We start from the raw sequence: 8399 nt of genomic DNA on the forward strand, positions 1-8399 counted from the left end.
GCTTTAGCCCCATTTTGTTTTAGAAATTTATATTTTACTTTGAAATTAGCAGAATTTTGGAAAAGCAACAAGATTAATTTTATATATTTACTGAGGCTATTTGAAGCCTCAGGGAGACAGACTGCTTTCTCTCATGAATCGCCACTCTTAGGAACACTGACCGTCAAGGCAGGAGACTTCTCCCCCTCCACCCCCCTTTTTAATTTTGGAGATAATAAAACTCCAGTGGTCATTTAACCTTATTCCATCAGGCAGCCATTTATTTAGGTTACACTTGAATTCATGAGAGAAAGTGTTACTAATACCAGGAGAGGAGACAGTGATGTCGCAGCTCTTCTCAAATATGAAATAACTATAGGCAAAGGCAAAGGGTGAGGTTAGGCTTGAAGTAACCATAAACAAAGGAAAGGTTAGTTTAGAATTTACACTTAAATAATAGTTTCAGGCTAAATTCACCCAGCTATAATTTCAGTTATTGTCTTTCCACTGTTTTATAATATAAATGCATTTATAAATGATTTTAACTCTTAGTTACAGTTTTTATTATTTTTTTTAAAAACCTATTAATTTTATAACACCTTTAAATTCCTTTCATTCAACTTATAACATATTAAATGAACTTAACCATTACTTTAATTTTTCCTTTAAAGTAAAATAATAAATCTCTTGCAGTTAGTTTGAAATAAAAAGCTACTTTTCAGGATTTGATTTCTAGAACATAAATGTTCTTTTTAAAGAGGTAAGACTCTTCTTTAAACACTGAGGAAATGATGAGGTTAAAGCACAAGAAGCTATTGATAAAAGATTTTCTTTGTATATTGATCTTACTCAATTTTAATCATAAAAATTTTCCTTCCACAAACCTTCTACACGTTCAGTATTCATTCAGGTTCTGTCCCACACTCTACTCTTTGCAATAATCAATCATTTTATCTTAGGACAAAATCATCTTCTGTTTCCTTAACAATAAAAACACACTCCATATATCCCACATACTAAGTTACCAGGCAAACTTCTTACAACATATAATTGCCATTAATACTAAACAAGCTTTTTAAAATAATGAACTTTTCTTCACTTTAAATAATTAGTAGCATGTAATACCAGAAACAGTTTTTTTGGAAGCAAGTTGGCAGGGGAGATTGGCTGCTGAATAAGTTTGTTATAAAATTGCCTTTTATTATTATTATTATCAATTCAGTTTTGTTAAATAATGACTTTCTGAAATTAGCCATTTAAATACCTTAATTTAAACAATGCTTTGTAAAACTTTTATAATTATTTATACCCTTAAGACAGATTTTACCTTCACAGCACACATTCTCTTACTTAAAGTTACTACAATACCTTCTAAGAACCTGGGCAGAATGCAAAGGTATTTTGGCTTTGACACCCTAAGGAGGGAACTTTACTGCATTTATTCTGATTCTGCTTTTCACCCCCGTCACTTCCCCCACTTCCAGGCAGTCGGGTGCACAACAAACAGGAATGTGGCTTATGAATAGAAGGGTGGACTCACTGGAAAGGGGCAAGCCACTCTCCCCTTTCCAGCTTTCAGCCAAAATGGGCAGACAGAACCTACTCAAATTTGGCAACTCTCCCAGCAACCCAGCCACCCTGACTGGGACATTCCCAACAAACTTGGGTGCTTGGCGCGGACACAGATGGCCTCCAAGCCCCGGGGAAAGGGCCAGACCAGAGACAAGACAGCAGAGCATGCACAAACATCTAGACTCTGCAAATATCCAGACTCCTCAGCTTTTACCCCAGAATCATTTCACCCCCTTGCCAATGGCAAGGGAGGGCTCCAGCTCAGCTGTAATTCTACTTTACATAAGGACACAACTCCAACACTAGCATTGAGCTGACACAGACAGAAGCACAAAGGTCACTAATCTGACCCACAAGTTTATATATTTATTTTCACCATGGCTGCCCCCACAGCCATCACAAACCTCAGAACACTTAACATTTGGTATAAAGCGAATTCATTCACAAATTAGCACCATAACAAAAGATTTCAGCTAGACTTTTCCACTGTTTAAACTTTACACCCAGACCAAGCTCCACCAGAAAAGCCGATCCATTTTCCTGTAACCAAGTTTTCTTTTCCTTAATCTAGACCAATTTCCAGGACATTAGGACTTGAACCTATAAATAGCCCTTCCTATTAAAATCGAGACTCCACTCCTTTAGTGGATATAAGACCAGTACCAGATTCTAACATGCAGTTAGACAAACCCAAAACACCAGGGCTTTTCCCCAGTTTTTCTCATTTTCCCAAGCCTAGAGAGAACGGCTTCCCCCCAGCCTTCTGGGGCTACTAGGGTTCTCTTGGGAAGTGATCAGCCTCCCCTTCCTAGCAATTAAAGCCAGGGCCTTCCAGACTCTGCTCACCCAGGGAGTCTTACCTTCTTCCAAGTTCAGGGTTCTTTTTCGTTCCCAGAATCTTTCTCTTCAGACCTTCCATTGCCCTCAATTTTTGTCGGGAAGATTCTGGTGGAGCCCACATCTTTTCTGGATTAAATTTAATCCAGGGGCGCCCAGATTTGGGGTTCACCCGAGTCCTCCCGGCTTCCTCGGGGATTTGGAAGGGGCAGCAAATGCTACCGTCTCTGGCCTTCCTTTGTTGTCCCACCAGGGTCGCCAAAAATGTTGTAGAATTTGAGAGAAGTTCAATTATTTGAGTATAGAGAGGACAGGACTCAGGAATGATTTTGAGAAGGAAAAATGGTTTATTGATGGCCGGCCGGACTTGGGAACTTCTGTTTGAATCCCGAGGCCTGAACAAGATTTTCAAACATCTTTTATACAGAGAGGAAAGGCCAAATGGTCCCTTTGTTTCAGTTCTCAATAGGCTTCAATTAGCATATATATCTTCCACATCTTAGGTAAGCTTTTAGCATGGACTCCAGATATTGTAGATAAGCTTTTAGCATATTTACTTTTTGCATTTCCCCTAAATACTTAAAGTTTATAGCCCTTGCATTGTTAATCTGTTTCCTGGGACTGGAGCCTGTTGCCATTGTCCCTAAGGGCAGGACTGCAGCCTCTTACCGTTCCACAACCAAAGCCTTCAGCTTAGGTATCTCCGAAGAGACAAAGCCTTCCATCCATAGCCCACATCAGGATATGTGTGTTTTGATGAAGGCACCAGTTGTGAAGTGGAATTTTCATCACATCATATCCAGGATGCATCCTATTAATGTCAGGCATCACTGTTGATGTTGACTGTGATCAACAGTGACATGAGTTCCCCCAGAGTAAAGGTCCTAATGTCTCTGCCTTTCCAGATATCACCTTTGGTAAGACATCACTAGATGAAGTTGAGGAGTGGGAGGTATGCTCCACCTCCTTGAGAGAGCAATATCTGCATAAATTATTGGAATATTTCCCCATAAGAGCTTTGTCTCTTTTTATTTATTTAGGCAATAATTTATTAGTATCAGGATGGATTCGTGACATGTATTTGATACTTTGGGTGAGCAGTAATACTATTTTATTTATTCCATTCAATTTTTTCCTTTTTTTTTCCCCATGGGAGCTCTTTCAAGTATGCCCTGTGTCTCTCTGATGTACTCCATCACTGAGAGTTTTATTTTAGCACCTACTTCCTTTCTGGTACTATTAGATGCTCCAGGCTCTTCTTGTATATTTCTTTCTTCCCCAGTACTAGAATCAGTCATTTCTCCAAGGCACCTCGTACTTGAAAATGGTGCATTAAAACCAGGGTATGGGCCAAAGTTCTGCTCCTCTGTTTATTTAATATGTTTTTAAAATTATATTAAAGAAGCTTTAGGTTACGTAAATGTTACTGAAAAAGTAAAAGAGATTCTCATATTATCACTCCCTCCCCCTCCCACAATTGTCTACATTTACAACCTCTTTCATTATTGTGGTATGTTTACTAAAATTGATGAACACATACTGAAGCATTGCTACTAACCATGGACTACAGCTTCCATTTTAGTTCATACTTTGTCCCGCAGAATTTCGTAAGTTATGACAAAACATATAATGGTCTGTATCTGTCACTACAATGTCATGCATGACAAATCTAATGTCCTGAAAATACCCCTATATTATAACTATTCTTCCCTCTGGCATCCCTCAGAACCTCTGGCAGCCACTGCCTTTACATCAATCAATAATAAGAGTTCTTCCATTGGTATAATAATAGTAAGTCTATAGTCAAATAATAAATTTTGCTCTTTATTTCTGGGAAATCTAGGAGTTCGCTGCTGAAAGACTAAGGAAATATGTGTGCATTTACACATATGAATACATATTTCTACATGCAATTCTCTCTATCTATATTGATCTACACGTGCATTCATACTGATGTATCTACCTCTAAATCATTATCACAGAGAAAAGTCTAGCTTCCCTTCTTTGCTTATCTGTAAACTTCCACTCCACATTTGGAAGCATATTACCTCATCTGCAACCCATTTGCTTTTTGATTGACACAGACACAGAAATAAAAGAATTGTTAACCCATACTCCGGTGGGATATAAGTTCACAAAGTAGAGTACAGGGCTTATGTACAGTGTGCTTTGACTTCCTTTTTCATATGCTATTCATATACGGTATTACTTCTTTCAGCAGCTTTCTCACATCCCCTAAAGAGAGGACATGTCATATATTGTAATACAGTCAGATGGTTTTGAATATTTTGCATCCATCCTGGGATTCCATTAACCTTCTAAATGAATTTTTAATTTGCATTCATCAATTTTCATTCTTTGTGTTACAAATGCATAATGTCATGTGTCTACAATTACAGTATTATACAGAATACTTTCACTGCTCTGAAAAAATCACCTGTGCTTCATGTATTCATTACATCTCCCCACTCATTAAACCCTGTCAACAAGTGATCATTGATTAGTCAGTGTTATTTTGTCTTATCGAGATAGGAATTTGTATATTGGTTTATATCATATCTATGTACTGTTTTTACCTTCATTTATTTCAATTTGCAGCAGTCATTTGAGATTCATCCTCCCTTTTGTGGATAGATGGAACATTTCTTTTTGAACTCAGAGTATATTGCTTCGTATAGGTATAGCACAGTGTTTATTCACCCATGGAATGACTTTTTGGCTGCTTACAGATTTTGGAGAATATAAATATACCTGCTAGAAATATCCATCCATGGGTGTTTGTGTGGACTTAAGTTTTCATATAAGCTACATATGTACCTAAGGTCACAATTGTAGAATTGTGTGGGAACATGATACTTAGTATTGCAAGAAACAGCTAAACTGTCTTCTGCTTCTACCATTTTGTATTCTCAATAATGAACAAGAGCCTATATTGTGCCACATCCTTACCAGCAATTGTTATTTTTAGTGCTCAGGTTTTTAACTATCCTAATAAGCATGTGGTGAAATATCATTGTGGTTTCAAATTTGAAATTTCCTTATGCCAATGTTGTTGACCTCTCTTTGTTTATGCTTATGTGCCAACAGTATATGTTCTTGGTGAGGATTCTGTTCAGTAATTTTGCCAAATTTTAAATTGTGTATTTGCTTTCTTATTGTTGGGTGTAAAGAGGTATTTATATCTTTGAATACAAAGCATTTATCAGACATGTGTTCTTTAAATATTTTCCCCAATCCTATTGATTTTCTTTTCATTCCCTTATCAATTCTTTCAGAGAGTAGCAGTTTTATATTTCAATAAAGCCAAAGTTATACATTTTCTTCTCTCTTTTTCATGATTTGGCTATTAGATCAAAACTCTCATCTCCAAACCCTGGTCCCTAGATTTTCTTGTATGTTTTATTTCAGAAATTTTATATATTACATTTGACTTATAAAAGTATGATTGATATTAAACACATTTTTCTGTAAAATGTGGTAATATTAATTTCATTTAAATGTGGTGCTACCATTACTAATAAACATTACTTCAACCTTTTTCATCAAAGGGTACAAAATTAGTGGTTAAAATATATGCTTAATAAAATAAATTTTAAGAGAATTTGTAGTGGAAATTATTGCCATGAGTATATATTTCCAATTATGGACAAGGAGAGCGATTCCCCAAAATTATTAAGGAGAAGTAGGAACATTTGTTTTCTCTGACATTTTCCATTAAAGCATACTAGATCTCTCTCTCTCTCTCTCTCTCTCTCTCTCTCTATATATATATATATATATATATAAGAGGAAATCGTGAATTTAATGTATATACGAGCCATAGAATTTATGATAATTTGTGTGTCATTGTTTGTGGCCATATTCTCATTGTTCTGGTCTCTTTTCTAGTACTTTCATCAGGTACATGGAAAACCAAACAAATGTTTTAGAATTTGTCCTCCTTGGTCTCTCAGAGGATACTGAATTGCAACTTCTCATCTTTGGACTGTTCCTGTCCATGTACCTGGTCATCGTATTTGGGAACCTGCTCATCATCTTGTCCATCATCACTGACTCCCACCTTCACACACCCATGTACTTCTTCCTCTCCAACTTGTCTTTTAAAGATATCTGTTTCACCTCCACCACTGTCCCAAAGATGCTGCTGAACATCCAGACAAAGACCAAGACTATAACTTATGAAAACTGCCTCAGCCAGATGTTTTTTTTTCATACTTTTTGGGCAATTAGAAATCTCCCTCTTGACTGCAATGGCTTACGACCGCTTTGTGGCCATCTGTCACCCTCTGCAGTACAGTCATCATGAAACCCCAGGTCTGTGGCCTCCTGCTGCTGACATCCTGGTTATTGAGTGTTTGTGTCTCCCTTTTGCATGACTTAATGGTTTTGCGATTGTCTTTTTGTACAGAGTTGGAAATGCCGCAGTTTTTCTGTGAACTTAACCAGGTGATCCAACTGGCTTGTTCTGACACTTTCCTCAATGAACTAGTGCTGTATTTTGAAACTGGACTTCTCAGTGTTATTCCCTTCATTGGAATCCTTTTCTCTTATTCTAAGATTGCATCCTCCATTTTGAGAATTTCAATAATGGAGGGCAAGTATAAAGCTTTATCAACTTGTGGGTCTCACCTCTCAGTAGTGACCTTGTTTTATAGCACAGGGCTTGGAGTATATCTTAGCTCTGCTGCTACCCAAAACTTAAGGGCAATTGCAGTAGCCTCAGTGATGTACATGGTGGTCACTCCCATGCTGAACACTTTTATCTACAGTCTTAGAAACAAGGACATAAAGCAGGGCTTAAAAAAACTGAGAAGCATTCTCTCTGTAAAAGAACCCTTTGTGTCAAGTTTAGAAAAATGTTCATAACACAGTGATTAAACACTGGGAGATATAAATATAGAAACTTTGTAAGTGACTAGAGAGATAATTTGTTATTCAATTTTCAGAATTCAATTTTTTAAAATTTTTACATATCAAGGAGACCTGTTTATTCAGAATTATTTAGCATCCTGAGATCTCTCATTGTTTTCCCTGGAATCAGTATTGAAGGCAGAAACTACTGTTTGGACATTCAGCAGTAAAATATTTAGGAAAGGTACTTCCATACATATATAATTATTGCAGGTTCTGGAGGGATGAAGGTGTACTGCAGTCACTGCCAGATGAAAGCAACTCATTGTATTGTATGATTTTTGTGAAAAATAATCTCACTCCACAGGCTGGGGAGCAGCTTCCGGAGTTTTCATTCATTCACTCCAGAAAGATGTCACATCCTGAAATGGAGACATCATCTGATTTGGTTTACAATAATCACATTTCAACTCCAATTTGGTCCTTTCTCCTGCTCATATCCAATGATACGATAAGTGAAATTGTTCTCGACGTAACAATCCCTGATTCTTCAAAAATTGATGGTCTCAATAATTTCTGTGATTCTTCCAGGAATTTAACATTGCCGTTTAAAAATTTTTTTCATAGGTAAAGGAAATTTCCAGGAAATTTCTCTTGGTACTTCCTATAATAACAGTACACATTTATAGATCATAAAAGGCAATATGCATGCTTTCCCCATTTACAACTATGTCTTCTTAACTATTTAACCCAGATAGTAGGCCATAATTGTAGGTTTTTATGTAGACCTACTTTGTTCTTTGTGAGACAGACTAAGGTGAATGCTTCATCCATTTCTTCATCCAAGGACTGTCACTACAACTGGCAAATCAGAATGCCGTTTGGGATTTATGATTGTTCTGAGCTGGGAGCAATGTTTTGGGAAAAAATAATTGTATTCACTTGGGAAACCTTTGAATTCAGTCTTTTTGTTTGTAATTTATTAGCCCACAGGTTCAGGCTCTGCTTTTAAGTCATATCCACATCAAAACTGCAATATTCATAGAAGGATATTTCATTCATGCAGGCTCATAAAATTTCCGTGGTTTGATTGCATCATAATCTGAGAATTAAAAATCTTCAGCTTATCATTCTGTCTGGAAGTATCTCCAGTGCAAATA

The 8399-nt window shown here is 36.8% G+C and overlaps 1 pseudogene; it reads left to right on the forward strand.

Annotated features, from left to right (window-relative positions):
- The first annotated feature begins 6292 nt into the window (after positions 1–6292).
- On the forward strand, positions 6293–7254 carry LOC139437898 (olfactory receptor 7A17-like; annotated as a pseudogene).
- The last annotated feature ends 1145 nt before the right edge of the window (positions 7255–8399 follow it).

The sequence above is a fragment of the Dasypus novemcinctus genome, chromosome 30 (genome assembly GCF_030445035.2).
Source record: "Dasypus novemcinctus isolate mDasNov1 chromosome 30, mDasNov1.1.hap2, whole genome shotgun sequence".
In the NCBI taxonomy this organism is placed as follows: Eukaryota; Metazoa; Chordata; class Mammalia; order Cingulata; family Dasypodidae; genus Dasypus; species Dasypus novemcinctus.